Source organism: Callithrix jacchus, chromosome 2 (genome assembly GCF_049354715.1).
Source record: "Callithrix jacchus isolate 240 chromosome 2, calJac240_pri, whole genome shotgun sequence".
Taxonomy (NCBI): domain Eukaryota; kingdom Metazoa; phylum Chordata; class Mammalia; order Primates; family Cebidae; genus Callithrix; species Callithrix jacchus.
Genome location: NC_133503.1, coordinates 38460827 through 38476491, shown reverse-complemented (window position 1 = coordinate 38476491; position 15665 = coordinate 38460827). Strand labels below are relative to the sequence as shown.

Genomic DNA, 15665 nt, shown 5'->3' with positions numbered 1-15665 from the left:
GGCGCTCCGTGCGTGACTCCGGGCGACGTCAGCGCGCGCACCGCGTTCCCCACCCCTCCTCCCCACTCCGCGGCTCGCGCCCTTCGCTCTCGCGTCCCATCGTTTTAGCTGCCGCCGCGGCGGCCGCTGAGCGCGCTCTTCCCGCCCCCTTCTCGCGCGTGAGCGCGCCCTCTCGACTGTTGGCGCGTAGACATTCCGCGGCACAGGCCTTGGGGCGCGTCTGAGGAGGGGGCTGTCTGTGGCCTCTCCGCCCACACTTCCTCCACCCACCGTCCGTAACGCCCACAGAAGACTTATTCCTCGTTGGGCTTCTGAAGGCCGAAGCCAGGCTCAGGCGGGGATAGAACCCTGAAGGGCCTGCGCCAGCTCCAACTTAGGTCCCTGTGCGTCGTTGCGGCTGCCGCTGCCACCGGATCATGCCGCACCCCCGCCCCAACTCCGCCCGGGTCTCTGAGGAGGCAATAGGCCTTTCATCTCCCGGGAAGTCTCACCTTGGCCTTCAGACACCCGCCGAGAGGGGTTGGAAGGACAGAATTAGCATGAAGAAGAGAGGCTAGACCACTTTTCAGGCTCTGGCCCCAGGAATCCTTGACAGGAAGCGTGGGGTTGCTGCCCAGCCTCCCACGCAGTATAATATATTGAAGCCGGGCCCCTTTGAGGGAATGCGACTTCCTTGAGCCGAGGGGGAAAGAGTAAAAGCTAATTTTCATAAATTGCTATGCAAGGACAAAATGTAGAATTATAAGATGTGTTTCAGACAGTCTTAAAGATTTATCATCTTTAAGACAGTTTTCTTGAAATCGTATCAAGTTTGACAAGATTTTAGTGCACGGTAACGGTTTTCCTCGCCGCCTATGCTGTCACGTTTCCATCCTGCAACACTGAGTACATAGATGGAACGTGGGTCAGCTAATAACTGCTGCAAAATAAATAGGAACTGCCTTTATAATCTTTATCATTATTTAAATAGACCTCCGGGAAGTCAAACTGTGATTTAGGAACACTTATTCATTGCCTCAACCTATTTAACTTAGTGTATTTTGTTTTAAAGTTACTTTGCAAATACACCACAAAATGCCCCTTTATTAGGCAATAGTGGACTTTTAAACTTACTTCCTAGAGGATCTTTTCCAAGAAGCATATCTAATTGAGCCTGCGAGGCAAGTGGGACTAAGGTGTAATTAATCCCATTTTACAGATGAAAACTGAGTTATCGAAATGTAAGTCAGTTGTTCAGTGTTGCAAGGAGTCAGTCACTGATAGAGGGAAAAGTCTAAGATCTATTATTGCCTGCTTTATCCACTAAACCAGAAATCTCTCAGTTGTTTACTTCCAAGTATCTTTTGCTCCCGGCCCTTATGTATTGTAGGCAGTACCTGATGGCTGAGAAGAATTTCAGAGGACTAGAAAAGTTTGAGTCTGAAATTTTCTGCCACAGAGAATTACAGCTCAGCAATAAGTTATTGCGAAACAGTTCAACTTGCATTAACAACAGCAACAACAAGCTTATTCCTAGCTGGAGGTGAGAAAAAGAGACTGGCTTAAGGGTGATAGGTTATTTCCTTTGAATTGCTTTTTGGTTCACCTCATCTTTAGGTGGCAGCACTACTATATAAATATTCTTCAAAAAGTACAGTTTTCTGCAACTTATCCTAAAGGATAGTCTGTCCTAAGTGTTTCCAACTGTATTGTGGAGATTAAAATCTGGTGATTTTTTTTCTTCTTATTTTTGAGATGGAGTTTCGCCCTTGTTGCGCAGACTGGAGTGCAATGGCGCGTACTCACTGCAACCTCCGCCTCCTGGGTTCAAGCGATTCTCCTGCCTCAGCCTCCCGAGTAGCTGGGATTAATCGGCATGCGCCACCACGCCCGGCTAGAAGCTGGTGACTTTATGATATAAAATCAGAGCTGAGAATTACAAAAAGGCACTTCTAGAGGAGGAGAAACAGAAAATCTATCAAAGACATTACTAAAATACATGGAGCTATGGAGGGAAAACATTGGAAAGTTTCAAGAAAAAAAGCTTTCTAGGTGTATGAGAAGCAAGTAACATCTTAAAATCTGGTCTTTCATTGAAACTTAGGACAAGATAACCTTCCAAAGCAAACCATCCTTTCTCAGTACTGCATATTTATCAAGCATTTACAAGTTTGAATTTGCGAGTTATATAGTTGCCTTTACTCAACTGTAATTTTAAAATTCAGATGCAGTTTTTCCTAATTAACAGCATCAAGCTTATGAAGATTCCAAACAGGACTTTATTGTTGACCCTTGTTGAAGAGAACTCCACTTGGCTTCTTTCCTGGCTTTCCTAAATTGTTCACATGCAAGATAAACTTCCATCACTCAGACTTACAGAAGTGAGAAGGCAAGCTGAACCAAATGTAAAATGATAGCAATTTACAGGTAATTCTATATCTTAATTTCTCCCACATTTTTATGGTAAGAAATTGTGATATATGGGGGTTATTTGGATCAAGTGTTTTCTAAGTAGAACTTTGTCATAATTAATTTTATTTATAGTAGTTCTCCCTGTGTCCCTTTATCCAAGCAACTCAATACAATTGAATTTATATGCATTTCAAAGTAGACTCCGTTTGATTTACTGTGGAAATGCAACCACCAAGTAATATAGAGGTATGAAAATCAGGAGTGAGAAATAAAAGTACTTCTGGATAGAGGATGAAATGTTAATAGCCTTTCTTCATGGCAGCTTCCATCTTTCTCAAGTCAAACTTGGAGGAGGAGTCTCAAGCAAATTGGTAGTACTCAAACTGCAGTATTATGTTAAGAATTTTAAGCTCTCTGGTGCCAACAAATCGTGCAGCCTGAGGGCCTTTGCTCCAAACTTCTGCCAACTCCATTTTGGCAGTAAAATGTTCTGTTGAACAAAGTTTGCACGTGTTTAGGGTGTGAAGTGGTTCTTCAGGCATTTATCTGGTTTCATTCCAGTTTAGGGACTTGAAGACAAGGGTCAGAAGCATAAGACTTGTAGAGTTCATATTTGCACTGAAACAGACTATAGTAGCAATCTTGAATTTTTGCTTTAAGCAAGGACAGCTTTTTGTTGTTGTTGTTGATGTTGGAGTTATTAAAGCGAATCCTTTAATTTACTCCTTAAATGCTAACATGATATTGAATTGGTTTTTATAAGCAGGTAAGCATAACCCCCTCTATTGAGGGTGTGAAGCTGGGGTAAATCATTCTTCATCCTCCTAACTACATCACCACCATGTGTTTATCCAGATGAAACTCACTACACAATAATATGCAACTTGAGAGCAAAGGGACCAGTAATATTTAAACTTGATCTCATTTGTCAAATTTTATGTAACTCTGATCTTTTTGGTATCAGTTGTTGGGCTTCATCTTTTTGACCCATTCCTCCCATTCTAGAATCATTTCACTGGTTAACAACACCTGAGCCAGATGTGTGTGCTAATTTGTTTTATTCCAAGGGTTCCTCTTCCTACAGAAAATGTATACAATCTCAATTTCCTTTTTTTGCCAAGTAATTCTCACAGAAAATCGTTATAGAATCTGGGATAACAGTTTGAAAGTCATTAATTAAGTAGTGTTGGAGCATATTTTTCATTATCATTTAAAAGTAATGACAATAAAATACCAAAGTAGAAGTAAGAGATGTTGAAATGATACTGTTGTCTTACATTTACCATAATCGGCAAAATGTAAATTTGTAGGCTACAAGTATAACAATTTGAAAATGGTAGTTATCCTTGATACTTTTGCAAAGAGTGTGACTTAAATTCTTATTTGCACCTTTATTTTCTTTCCTTGTTTTTAAATGTAGTTCAGATGTCAGAACTAACATGTGGATGAACTTAGAGATGGAGAAGAAAGCTGGGCTTTTCCAAAGAGTGGACCTATATGAACTGGATAGCACTACTGAACTTTGTTGCATATTTTATGGTGACTCTAAAACTCCTTTGCTTGCTTACTTTTAAATGCAATGTGTTGCTATACATACATACAACCAGACACTATTGCCTTCTGAGGCTAATCCAGGCCATTTTTATAACCTAATACAGTAGTATTTGGCAATTAGATGAAGAAGGTCAATGGGATTTCTTTTTGTGATGATTAAAATGTGTCAGGAGAAAAAAATTGAGACAATACTTCAAGTGAAAAATATAAAGTCAGTTATTTCTTTAATATTTTGTGTTAGAGTAATCATTTTTATCTTTTGACCATACTTTTTCTTGTCTACTTACTCAAACAAAATACTGAAAATTAATTATTAAATGTAAATATAACTGCAATGAGATATCTCATTCCAGTTAAAATGGCTTTTATCAAAAAAACAGGGAATAACGAATACTAGTAAGGATGTGGAGAATGGGGAACCCTCATACATTGTTGGTGGGAATGTAAATTAGTACAGCCACTAAGGAAAACTGTATGGAAGTGCCTAAGAAAACTAAAACTAGCACTACTATATGATCCAGCAGTTACACTAGTGGGTATACATTCAAAAGAAAGGAAATCAACATAGCAAAGAGGAGATAGCTGCACTCCCATGTTTATTGAAGCCCTATTGAAATAGCCAAAATATGGAATCAACCTAAGTGCTCATCAGTGGATGAATGATTAAAGAAAATGTGATTCATATTCAATGGAATATTATTCAGCCATAAAAAAGAATGAAATCCTGGCTGGGCAAATAGCTCATTCTTGTAATTCCAACACTGATCTCATGAAGATAGATAGTAGATTGGTGGTTACTAGAGGTTGAGAAGGGGAGAGGAGAGGAGAGATGAAGAGAGGTTGATTAATGGAATCAAATACACAGTTTGATAGTATTTGATAAATCAGTAGTGTGACTATAGTTTAATAATCATTGTATATTTCAAAATAGCTAAAAGAGAATAATTCAAATAACATAAGATTTAAAATAAATAAAAATTTAAGATGATAGATATCCCAATACACTGATTTGATTTTTACAAATTATATGAATGTATTAAATCATTACATGTATCCCCAAAATATGTACAAGTATTTTGTATCAACAAAAAGTAGAATTTAAGATAAAGTAAATGTAATGATTAGCTTTTATTTCCTAGCTAGGAAATAATTATTTACTTAATAAGTATATGATGAAGAGTTTTTTTTATATTACTAAAAATTGACATCTTACATAAACATATTACAGTTGGTGTTTAGATAGCTTTTTTTTTCTGGCCTTGAACTTCTAGAAAGTAGATATGACCTGCTATATCAGGACTAGTTCTTGGAATCCTTTTTATTTTTCAGTCAGCCTTATTTTCTTGGGTCATATTTTGAACAATGTTTATCAAATGTCTATTTACCAGACATTGTTCTAGATGCTTAAAGAAAATGAAGTTTTACTGTCACAGAGTTTCCCATCTATGTAAGACAGATAATAAACAAATATATAATACTAGATAATGATAAGTGCTAAAAGAAGAAGAAAATAAATACGGGGAAAGAGAGTTTCTGTGCGATTGTGTGTGAAAGTGTCCATGCATGCCGCTCACCCAGTATTTTAAATAGAGTGATCAAGGAAGCCTCTCTGAAGAAGTAACATTTGAACAGAGATCTGAAATAGTCAGTCATGGGAACATTTAGCAAGATATTCCAGGCAGGCATTGTGAACAATTTATGTCACAAAAAAGTCACCCAAGTGTAAGCCAAGTAACATCCTGTATGATAATTATATATATATTTTTTGTTTTTTCTTAAGTGAAAAATAAACTCATTAAGTTTTCTGGGTACTCATTAGGTTTTCAGAAAAGTTTTTCATTTAATATAATTGCTGTATATTTCTCTTAATAATTATTCTGTTATTTAATAAGATTTATGGCTGTACACATACAGCTTCACAATCCCTTATCTGTAGTTCCAAAATATAAAAAAAATTTAAAAAATCATTTAGTGGCAAAATCTGAACTGACATGAATCTATTTAAAATTATCCTTTATGGGCCAGGTGCAGTGTCTCATACCTGTAATCCCAGCACTTTGGGAGGCCAAGGCAGGAGAATCACTTGAGGCCAGGAGTTTGAGACCTGCCTGGCCAACATGGCAAAACCCAATCCCACCTAAAAATAACAAAAATTAGCTGGGTATGGTGGCAGATGCTTGTGGTCCCAGCTACTTAGGAGGCTGAGGCACGAGAATCACTTGAACCTTGGAGGCAGAGGTTGCAGTGAGCCAAGATCATGCCACTGCACTCCAGTCTGGGTGACAGAGTGAGACTCTGTCACAAAAAAAAAAAAATTATCATTTATTCCATTTAGTGTGACTACTGATACATTTCATTATAGAAACATTAGTGTGTTTGACTAAAGGTTGCTATGTAAAATATAGATAGAAACATTATAGAAACTGTGTTTGACTAAAGATTGCTAAGTAAAATATAGATAATACAATGTATTATACACTAAAATATAAAAAAATTAAGTCCAGAAACACATGTTTTCCCAAGGATTTTGGATAAGGGATTGTGGTTCTGTGTCAGATTTCTCCTTGATTTTCTGATTAAATGTTATCATTGTTGTTAATCTTTATATCATATTTAGAAGTATAATACTATATAGTGCCCTTATATGCTGGCACTGCATAAGAACTCTTTATATATTAGCTAATAAAATGCTAACAACAACCTTATGAGTAAACTCTATCATTCCCATTTTATAGATGAGAACACTGAGACGCAGAGATTAAGACACCTGTCAAAAATCACGGTTACTAAATGGCAGAGCTAGAACCCAGTCTTCCTCCATAGCTTGCACAATCTAAACTAACTCTGCCTTTTCCTCCTCCCCTTACCCTGACCACATTTCTGTAGTATTTATATTTAACTTACTTTGAAGAAGTGTTTTTGTTTGTTTGTTTTTTGAGTTGGAGTTTCGCTCTTGTTGCCCACGCTGGAGTACAATGGCTCAATCTCAGCTCACTGCAACCTCCGCCTCCTGAGTAGCTGGGAGTTCCAGTGATTCTCCTGACTCAGCCTCCCAAGTAGCTGGGATTACAGGCATGCATCACCATGCCCGGCTAATTTTGTATTTTTAGTAGAGATAGGGTTTCTCCATGTTGGTCAGGCTGGTCTCAAACTCTCGACCTCAGGTAATCTGCCTACCTCAGCCTCCCAAATTGTTGGGATTACAGGTGTGAGCCACCGCACCTGGCCTACTTTGAAGTTTTGAGTATGAGCCCTTTCCAAGAGCATGATTTTTATATCTACTTTGAAATGTCAGCCATCAACATTTTATATTTTCTTTACAAATTGGTATCTTTCAATATTTTTAAAAATTTTATTTGTTCCTGCTCTAATTTCAGCCATTTCTGTTTCCAGTTGAAGTTGGAGATTTACTTATTCTCATTCTTGGTCTGATAAGTTTTCACTCAAATGCTAGCTTTCACCATCCTTTTCCTTTCCTCTGAATATCTTTGGATAAGGATGAGGTACTTCCTTTACTGTTGTGGCTTTGTCAGATGTCAGATCACATCAAAAATTTGGATCTACTAGGATATACAAGGAACTCAAACATCTCAACAGCAAACAGTCTAGTTTAAAAATGGGCAATTGATCTGAACAGACATTTCTCAAAAGAAGACATATAAATGGCCAAGAAATATATAAGAAAATGCTCAACATCACTAAGCATCAGGGAAGTGCAAATCAAAACCACAATGAGGTATTATCTCACCCCAGTTAGGATGACTATTATCAGAAAGACAAAAAATAACAAATGCTGATGAGGATGCAGAGAAAAGGGAACTCTTCTGTCCTTGCAGGAATATAAACTACCTACCATCGAGCTACCATCGAGAACAGTATGGAGGTTTCTCAAAAAACTGGAAATAGAACTACTATATGATCCAGCAATCCCACTACTGGGCATTTATCCAAGGGAAAGGAAATCAGTATAAGAAGAGACATCTGCACCCCCATATTTATTGCAGTACTATTCACAATAGCCAAAATATGGAATCAACCCACAAGTCCAACAGGTGAATAAAGAAAATGTGGTATATATACACATTGGAATACTGTTCAGCCACAAAAAAGAATGATATATCCTGTTATTTGCAGCAACATGGATGGAACTAGAGGACATTATATTAAGTGAAATAAGCCAGGAACAAACAGAAAGTTAAACACTGCATATTCTCACTTATATGTGGAAGCTAAAAAAAGTTCATCTCACAGAAGTAAAAAGTAGAACAGAAGATAACTAGAGGCTGTGAGGGTTGGGGGAAAGGAGAATAGGGAGAGATTTGCTAAAGGATACAAAATACAGCTAGATAGGAAGAATAAGTTTTAGTGTTCTACAGCACAGTAGGGTGACTATCGTTAACAGTAATACATAGTTTCAAATAGCTAGAAGGAGGATATTGAATGTTGCCAACAGAAAAAAAGAAAAATGTTTGAAATGATAACTATGCTAATTACCCTAATCTTATCATTATACCTTATATATATCAAAATATCACTATATACCCATAAATATATACAATTACGTGTCAATTAAAAAAATAAAATTAAAAAAATTTAGATTTAGTTTGCTGAGCAGAAGCACCTGTTAAGTGAAACTCTGTAGGTTTCTCTCAATGACTCACATTATTTGCTTTGGATCACTTTATTTTAAGCATAATAAATCTGTGTTTTTTAGTTGGAATTGATTTCATTTTCATTAGTTTGTCCTTAGGCAAGAGTTTTTCCATAAGCAATCAGAAATTGAGATAGGCGTGGTGGCTCACGCCTATAATCCCGATACTTTGGGAGGCTGACGTGGGCGGATATTTGGAGCTCAGGAGTTTGAGACCAACTTGAGCAACTTAACAAGACCCTATCCCTAAAAAAAGTTTTTTAAAAAAAGAATTAGCTGGGTGTGGTGCACTCCTGTTGTCCTAGCTACTTGGGAGGCCAGGTGGGAGGATTGATTGAGCCCAGCGTTGGCCATGGTAGTACGACTGTCTTCTAGCCTGGGTGACAGAGCAAGGCCCTGTCTCTTAAACAAATTTTAAAAAGGAAAGATAGATTTTGTTATTTTTATTTTTAATTTAGTTATTTCTGGCTATATACAAGCAAGATGAATTGAGTATATATTGGATCATGAAGTTTGTCCAAGAGTAAAATGCCTGTGTAACCTAAGTAGTAGGGCCAATTTGAATAAGTATAGGATATTGAACTTCCCAAGTGTCTATTCCTCATTGTCACAGAGATACATTGTTGAAGAGATATTTAAAAGAATAGGGCCAGGCGAGGTGGCTCACGCCTGTAATCCCAGCACTTTGGGAGGCCGAGGCGGGTGGATCACAAGGTCAAGAGATCGAGACCATCCTGGTCAACATGGTGAAACCCCGTCTCTACTAAAAATACAAAAAATTAGCTGGGCATGGTGGCGCATGCCTGTAATCCCAGCTACTCAGGAGGCTGAGGCAGGAGAATTGCCTGAACCCAGGAGGCGGAGGTTGCGGTGAGCCAAGATGGCGCCATTGCACTCCAGTCTGGGTAACAAGAGCGAAACTCCGTCTCAAAAAAAAAAAAAAAGAATCACATTTGTTGTTCTCTGTTAATGTGTTGTCCCTGAATACAAAGATAAAGGTTCTGACATACTTTATGTAAAGCATTATCTTTTGAATAACTGATAGACTTGTTCTGAGCCAAACAGTTTCTCTGAGGTCACTCAACAGCTCGTTTGCTAAGGTTAGGGGTGCAGTTTATGGCCACCAGAGTTGAAAGGGAATTAAACCCATCAATTTTACTTTATTAGCACCATGCTGAACCAAATTAGCCAACAAGTCCATTATTAAATTGCTGAGAAGGCAAAAAAGAAAGAATAAATATGTACATGTATTGAGATTGGCTATAAAGTATATCAGTCTATTATATGACAAATTGGAGGCTTTGCTAAGACTTTCTGCCTCCATCTCATGAGGAATCAAACAGGAGATTTTCTGATAAGACTGACCAGAAACACCGCTGTTCTCCACTCGTTCCTCTGCAACATTCTACCTTCCTGTAGTGTCCAGTGCTAAACTTTTGAGACACACCAAGTGTTATTCACCAAGGTGTAACAATGTTTTGGGTGTGCAAATTTAATAGTTACAATATACCTTAATTGTATAAGAGCACATTAATGAATTTGTTTGATGAACAACTTTTGAAAATCTTCTGTTTTTCCTAACTTTTATTTAGAACATCCCTCCTCTGTTCAGTGTGGTGGTCAAGAACATGGATCTGTGTAATCTAATCTCCTGGGTTCAAAACTCTGCTTTCAGATTCCTATGCAACTTTGGGCAAATTCAATTACTCAACCTCTGCAGGCCCTAATTTCTTCATTTATCAAATGAGGATGATAATAGTAACAACCACATGGTATATTGTGAGGCTTAAATTAGTTAATTCATAAGATGCATTTAGAAGAGTATTTGAAACATAGTAAGAACTCAATAAATGTGGACTCCCACCCTCTGTGACATCACTTTTTCCTGCCCTTCTCTCCAGGTCCAAGCCAAGCACAAGCATTCTCTCCCCCTCTCTGCCTCCTGTTATACTGCAGGATCATAGAGGATAAAGCACAAAGGCACTGTGGTGTCTAGACTCCCACATATCCTCTAGCCTAAGTTCAAAACTCTCCTCTTCCTCACCAACAGCATTGTTCTTCAAAACCTCCAAGTATTCTTCCGTTTCCTCAGTTTTGGGCCTCCTGATTACTAGAGTGTGAGTTCCTTGAGTGTAGGAACTGTGACTTAATTATCTTGATAACTCCAGTCCCTTTCCCTCTCCCTGATGCAGTGTGTGCTAAAAAATATTTGTTGAATAAGTGAATTAATTCATTTAACCCTTGTGTGTTTTTCCTCATTATCTCCTAAATATTCTATTCTGACTCCAGTTTTTCTAGAAATTTCCCTGCTCATTTTTAAAAATTTTAATTAATTAATTTTTTAATTTGATACTGAGTTTAGCTCTTGTTGCCCAGGCTGGAGTGCAATGGCACAATCTCAGCTCACTGCAACCTCTGCTTCTTGGGTTCAAGCAATTCTCCTGCCTCTGCCTCCTGAGTAGCTGGGATTACAGGCACACAGCACCACGCCTGGCTATTTTTTTTTGTACTTTTAGTAGACACAGGGTTTCACCATGTGGGCCAGGCTTGTCTTGAACTCCTGACCTCAGGTGATCCACCTGCCTCAGCCTCCTAAAGTGCTAGGATTACAGGTGTGAGCCACTGTGTCTGGCTTTCCTGCTCCTTTATCTCTGGAAATCTTAACTCTACCTAGTGATGCTGAGATTCCATCCTGTATCATCCCATTTTATTTCCTGACTGGCAGGTAAGAGGTTCAGTTTACTGCACATTCCGTTAACACGTTAGGGAGGAAAAAATTCCATTTAGTTCACATGGATTTAATTTCACTTACATTCTCTTGGCTCCAGCTGACTGATTATTCCCTTAAAAATCTGTCAGTAGCTTTGAGATAGGTTCTATTTTGCAGAACTCTTTATGTCATTACCTATTTGAGGATAGGGCCATGCCACCCTTAATTTCTTTACATGCAGAGTAAGAATCAGCTTTTTTATTTTTCACTTGGAGGAGGTAAGGATGAATTTGACCAATCTCTTAAAAATTTGCTTTTTTTTTTTTTGAGACAGAGTCTCACTGCAACGCCCAGGTTGGAGTGCAATGGTGTGATCTCGGCTCACTGGCCACCTCTACCTACCACGTTCAAGCAATTCTCCTACCTCAGCCTCCTGAGTAGCTGGGATTACAGGCATGTGCCATCATGCCAGGCTAATTTTTGTATTTTTAGTAGAGATGGGGTTTCACTATATTGGCCAGGCTGATTTCGAACTCCTGACCTCAGGTGATCCACACGACTCTGCCTCCCAAAGTGCTGGGATTATAAGTGTGAGCCATTGCATCTGGCCAAAAATTTGCTTATTAATACATACAAAATATATATGCAACACATATATTAAGTATAACACTTAATAACATAATGAATATTCATGAACCTCTAGCCACCCCAAGAATTAGGACATTTCCTAGTAATTTGTATCTCCTTTGTGTTTCTCCTCTATCTCTTTCCCTCCATATGGAAAACTAGTATCCTAAATTTTATGTTTATTATTCCTTTGCAGTTTTCTTTTCAAAATTTAATTTCATCACAAAAATGTTAAAGCAACATGTTGTTTAATTTGCATGCTATCGAGTTTTATAAAAATGCTATCATCTAATGTATAGTTTTCTGGAATTTATTTCTAAGATTCATCTACGTTATTGTATACGATGATAGTTCTTTCATTTGCAACACCATATAACATTCTATGGTGTGAATATACTGCAATTTATTTTTCTGTTGATACATTTTGGGGGTTGTTTCCAGATTTTTAAAAATTATTATTCTGAACACTGCTGCTATAAATATTCTTATACAGGCTTCATGCTAATATATGCAAGTGTTTCCACCTAGGAGTAGAGTTGCTGTGTTGTAAAGTGTGCAAATATTCAACTTTATAAGATAATTAATGCCAAATAGCTTTTTCTCTCTTAGAGCGTATAAGAGTTCTATGTACTCTTTAATGCTTGGTATTGTTATACTTCTTAATTTTTGCCAATCTAGTGGGGGTAAAATGGTATTTGTCTATTTTTTATATAGTGGAGGAAAGGGTCATCCTTACTTAAAGTAAATTTCCTTTTCCTCTTCCTTTATATATTAAGAACTTACAGCTTGATTTGACATTACTGTGCCTGGGAGTTTCCTTGAGTGAAAACCATTTATTTGTGTGATAGTTTCTGCCTGGGATAAAAAACTGACATGGGCTGGAAGCTGCTAACTGGATTGTTTGAATGCTGCTTTTAAGTTGATCTTGCAAATAAATGCCAAGTTATACACCCTCTAAAATTTCTTGTTAATAGTCTGCAAAAATGGAAAGGTATAAAATTACATTCTTTACTGTTTCATACTATCACAAATTAATCTGGTCTTGAGCTTATATACCTATCTGCAAAACTATTTAAATAAAGCTTCCTTCAATCTGTTGATCTAGAATATTTCCACTAAACCAAGTTTAGTAAAGATATCTTTGTGCATTTTCATGTATATATATATGGCAAATATATAGAGACAGAAAGTAGATTGGTAGTTTCCTAGGGCTGCTAGGCTGGAGTGCGATGGCACAATCACAGCTCACTGCAACCTCTGCCTCCTGGGTTCAAGCAATTCTCCTGCTTCAGCCTCCCGAGTAGCTGGGATTACAGGCATGGGACACCACGCCCAGCTAATTTTTGCATTTTTAGTCGAGATGGGTTTTCACAATGTTGGCCAGGCTGGTCTCAAATTCCTGGCCTCAAGTGATCCGCCTGCCTCACTTCCAAAAGTGCTATGATGACAGGCATGAGCCACTGCTCCTGGGCCTGCATTCCTCTGTATTTTAATTGAACCAAAGAGATTCAACTTACCCTCTTTTGACATGGTTATATAATGCAACACAAATTAAATCTGTCAATGAAATTTCAAAACCCCAAATACTCATTTCTATTATCTCCTGAATTGACCCACACACATATTAACCAGAAAAATAAGCCCAAACAGATAGTGCTGCTACATTGTACCCTAAAATATGTTTTTTTTTTAACTTGAAAAGGGCATTTTGTATATAAACAGTTGCATCAATAACTAAAAACATATGGAGATGGAAAAAGAGATTCAAGACAAATGGCAATATATGTTTATTTTTAAGATGAACTTTAATGGCTACTTGTGTTTATTTTCCTTAAAAACAAACAAATACCATTTTGTAATTCGCGTATTTTTTTTCCTGTCTTTGAATGAAGGATTTTTGAAGGAAGGGACTGTGTGTTGGCTTTATGTTTCTTTATTATATTGTTAAGTATAGTGTCATATCTCAAAGGGGCACTTGGAGAATATTAATCGAGTGCAAAAGGCCCTTCTGGACTATTAATATTTATTGACTGACAAAAATACTGAGTGAATATTCATGAACAAACCATAAGAAAGCTGTAGTTACTTTCTCCTGTATGGTACTGTAGCTGTTCTTGGAAATAATCATTCACCAGGTGAATACATTTAGGCCAGGTGAGTATTTTTCAACTTTATTTATACAACTGACACTATATTTAGTCAAACAGCCATTGATTTCTTTCAACGTTCTCTTTTAAAGGCAGGTGTTAAGCTCCATTTCCTCATTCCTATAGAGGTGGATATTTGTATATTCATTAAGGGACCTCAGGTTCTGCTGAAGCAAAACTGACTCCTGTCAAAGCTCCCTCTAAGTAGGGGCTACTCTTTTATATCATGCAGTGTGAGTTTTTGTTTGCTTGTTTTTGTTATTCTGTAGGTGGTGATCTATAAGATGGGGCAAAACTAGAACTTAAGCCTTTGCTTCTAACATGGTTTGCAACATGACCACATCCTCATTACAGTATAGCAGCTTCCATCATGGACCCCAATGATTCCTATGCACCCTTGTGTAGTTCTCACCCACATTGCACTAGGGTTGGTCTGTATCACCAACAGAACGTGGCAGTATTAGTGATATGCCACTCGCAAGATCACGTAATAAAAGACTGCAAGGACCCAGGGATCACAGACCAAGTTAGAACCTCAGCTAGTTCTAAAGGGAATTGTTTTTGAAGCTAGGAAGTGTTAACTTGGAGCCTGAGCCAAGAAGGTCCAGGACTTTCTTGGATCTAGAAAAGTGAGAGAAAGAAATATATGAATATATAAGTAGAAATAAAAAGGAATTACACCAGAAGACAATGAAAAAAGGGAGCACCTAATAAAAAAAAATTGAAATACTTACACATGCTACAGCATGGTTAGACCTTAAAAACATACTATGTAAAAGAAGTCAGTAACAGAAGACCAGATATTGTATGATTTCATTTAAATGTGATGTCCAGAATAGGCAGATATAGAGAGACAGAAAGTAGATTGGTAGTTTCCTAGGGCTGTAGGGTTGAGGTAGAGTTGGGGGTGATGGCTGAGTACGGGATTTATTTTGGAAGTAATGAAAATGTTCTAACATTGATTGTGTTGGTGGATGCAAAACTCTAAAGGGACTAAAGCCATTAAATTGTACACTCAAAATAAATGAATTGTATGGTATGTGATTATATCTTTAAAAAGTTGTTTTAAAAAACACTGCAGGCCAATCACAGTGGCTCAAGCCCTTAATCCCAGCACTTTGGGAGGCTGAAGCGGGTGGATCACGAGGTCAGGAGTTTGAGACCAGCCTGACCCACATGGTGAAACCCTGTCTCTACTAAAAAAAAATGCAAAACAAACAAACGATCAAAAAAACACTGCAACTTTTGTCTTGAGCTCTCTCTTCTCTCACTTGTTCTGAGGAAAGTCAGCTGCCCTGTCTTGAGAACACTCAGGCAACTTGCCTATGGAAAGGCTTTTATGGCAAAGCACTGAGGTTTCCAGCCAACAGCCAGCAAGCAACTGAAGCTTGCCAATAACCTTGTAAATGATGCTTGCTAATCTGTTGGTGGAAAGTAGTCTCTTATTAAAGTTTTAATATGCTGTTCTATTTTGAGTGATATTAGGGCATATTTTAACATGTTAAAAGGTATTTATATGAGGAAGACAAGAAATAAAAATGCAAACTCCATATTCAGTGACATTAGGAAACATCTTTAACCCCAA

General features: G+C 37.7%; 1 long non-coding RNA gene across 2 annotated transcripts; it reads left to right on the top strand.

The window, feature by feature from the left end:
* The first annotated feature begins 64 nt into the window (after nt 1-64).
* On the top strand, nt 65-6645 carry LOC103789447 (uncharacterized). 2 transcript variants are annotated; one of them, XR_615642.5, is made up of 3 exons: nt 65-1522; nt 2228-2406; nt 3812-6645. It is a non-coding gene; the product is annotated as an uncharacterized LOC103789447 (long non-coding RNA). The 2 variants fall into 2 exon arrangements; XR_013531143.1 differs by having other exon boundaries at nt 1735-2406.
* The last annotated feature ends 9020 nt before the right edge of the window (nt 6646-15665 follow it).